Here is a 2228-nt window from a genome sequence, read left to right on the forward strand (position 1 = left end):
TCTCTCTCTCTCTCTCTCTCTCTGCTCCTCCCTTGACCTCTCATAGGTTGCCCTCTCCTTCCTTCCTTACTCCCCTGTTCCTTTTCCCCTTGTCCTCCTTCCCTTCCCCCTCTCTCTACGTGGACCACCAAGCGGGGCTGAGGTGAGCTGACTCCATTATTTTAATATCTCTTTTATTTCTCATGCTCTCGATGACTTTAATATAATATTTATATATCTCAACCATACAATTGTGCTTACCAGACCCGTGATTAGTGGTGGGGGGCTGGCCACCCCCCCATTCCAACCACAGCAGACAGTCGTGTGTAGGAGGGAAGATAGGAGTGATGCACCCTCAAGCAAAGGACACCCACCCACCACCCGCCCCCCAACCACCAGCCACGGGAAGGGCAGAGGCATGGCGCAGAGGTCTCCTGAAGAGCGCTCACAAGGAACCGACATGGCCAATGCCCTGATGTTGGACTCGGCGCTCCCAGGACTGTGAGGCAATAAATCCCTCACGCATGAAGTGAGAAATTTGCACACCACACAAAACCAGAGCACCAAGCTCTGTGGGGCAAGGAAGCAGAGATGGAATTTTTGAGCCTGATCTTTCAAAGCTGCAGGCTGGGCACAAGTTACGCCTTGACTAGAGTTGTGTCTTTACACATGGACTCTGTGTCTTCTGTCTGGGAGTATCTCATGAGGTCCATTTAGGTCCCTTAAAGCGAGGCAGGGGCGTGTACGTGGGTCTACTTTGAGTCGTCACAGACGTTAGCTCATGCATGTGTCCCAGTGCAGGTCTCCTATTAGGGTCAGTTCCCAATTGTGTGAGTTCCCAGTGAAATCGTATCTGATGGGTATACTTCATAGCTCAAGCGCAGCGTGTTACTCACAGGAGAGAAGAGCTCCTGGCCCCTCCCCTCCACAGCCCAGCAGCCACTTGGACCCTTCATTTGAGAAGGGAAGGCTCAGAGGAGTTATATCTTCAAGGTCACGCAGCTGATCTGTGGCAGAGCCAGAATAGAGATGCAGGCTGTCTGATGCCAGCATCCTCACTGTGTGAGCAGCTCTCGGATGCCAGGGCTGTCGTGAGGCAAGGGCTGAGGGTGGGGGGCACGGGAGGGTGCAGAGGACCGATTCAGACGCAGTGGTCTAGAGGAGAGAGGATGACCACAGGGTCACAGAGAAGATGGTCAGCAAGGAGTGGGTTCAGGCTACCGTTAGGGATTGAGCCTGTAGGACTTACTGATGGATGGGCTGGCTGAAAGGTTTTTGGCCCGCTCAACCGAAGGTGTGATGGTGCCATTTTCTGGAACAGGAAGGCGAGACAAGAAGCACATTTGGGAGAGGGGCGAACCGAGGGTTCTGCTCATCCCTCTGGGTGCCCACGAGGCTTCTCTGCTCATCCCCAAAGGCCGCTGTGGCACAAACCACAAAGGGGGTGGCAGAGCTAGAGCAATGTGTTGTCTGACCATTCTGGAGGTCGGAGCTAGCTTTCAAGCGGAGGCAGGGCCATGGTCACTCAGACAGTCTGGGGAAGCATCCTTCTGGTGGTTGGCAGCGGTCCTTAGTGTCCCTGGACCCACGGACTCATCACTCCAACCTCAGAGTGACTGTCACGCGGCGTTCTGTCTGTGTCTCCACGTCTTTGCATGGCCTTCTGAGGAAGACTCCAGGTGGGGATGTAGGCTCCACCTTAGGCCAGTAGGACCACATATTCATGAATTGCATCTGCCAAGACCATGTTTCCAAAGAACGTCACAATCTGAGGCTCGGAGCGGACATGAATTCTTGGGGGGCACTATTCAGTCCAAGTAGATGTTCTCATAGACAGCTGGTCTCCATGCCTGGGCCTCAGTGTAGAGGGAAGGACAGGAGAGAGTCACTCAGCAAGGATGCTACAGTCAAGAAGTAGATGAGCTTTCTGCGGGAGAACATGAATATAAAGAGGCCCAGGATGGAGCCCCTAGGTCCTCCAACATTTGGAGATCAAGCAAAGGAGAAGACACCTGTGAGCTGAAACGCAGGGTCCTGACCCAAGAGGAGATCATTGGTCCAGGCGGAGAGAGTAAGCTGCTTTGTTCAATGTCCATGAGAGGTCAAGTGAGATGAGCACCGAGAAACGGCCAGTGGAGGCTGGCCTGGTGGCTGTGGTAGTTACCTCATCTGGTGTCACTTTGGGACTTGAGAGGATTAAGAGTGAAGGGGTGGAGTCTAGTCTGTCAATCGGGTCATAGCCAATGAGG

This window comes from Echinops telfairi, unplaced genomic scaffold (genome assembly GCF_000313985.2).
Source record: "Echinops telfairi isolate 266 unplaced genomic scaffold, ASM31398v2 ScPeMD7_7457;HRSCAF=8495, whole genome shotgun sequence".
In the NCBI taxonomy this organism is placed as follows: Eukaryota; Metazoa; Chordata; class Mammalia; order Afrosoricida; family Tenrecidae; genus Echinops; species Echinops telfairi.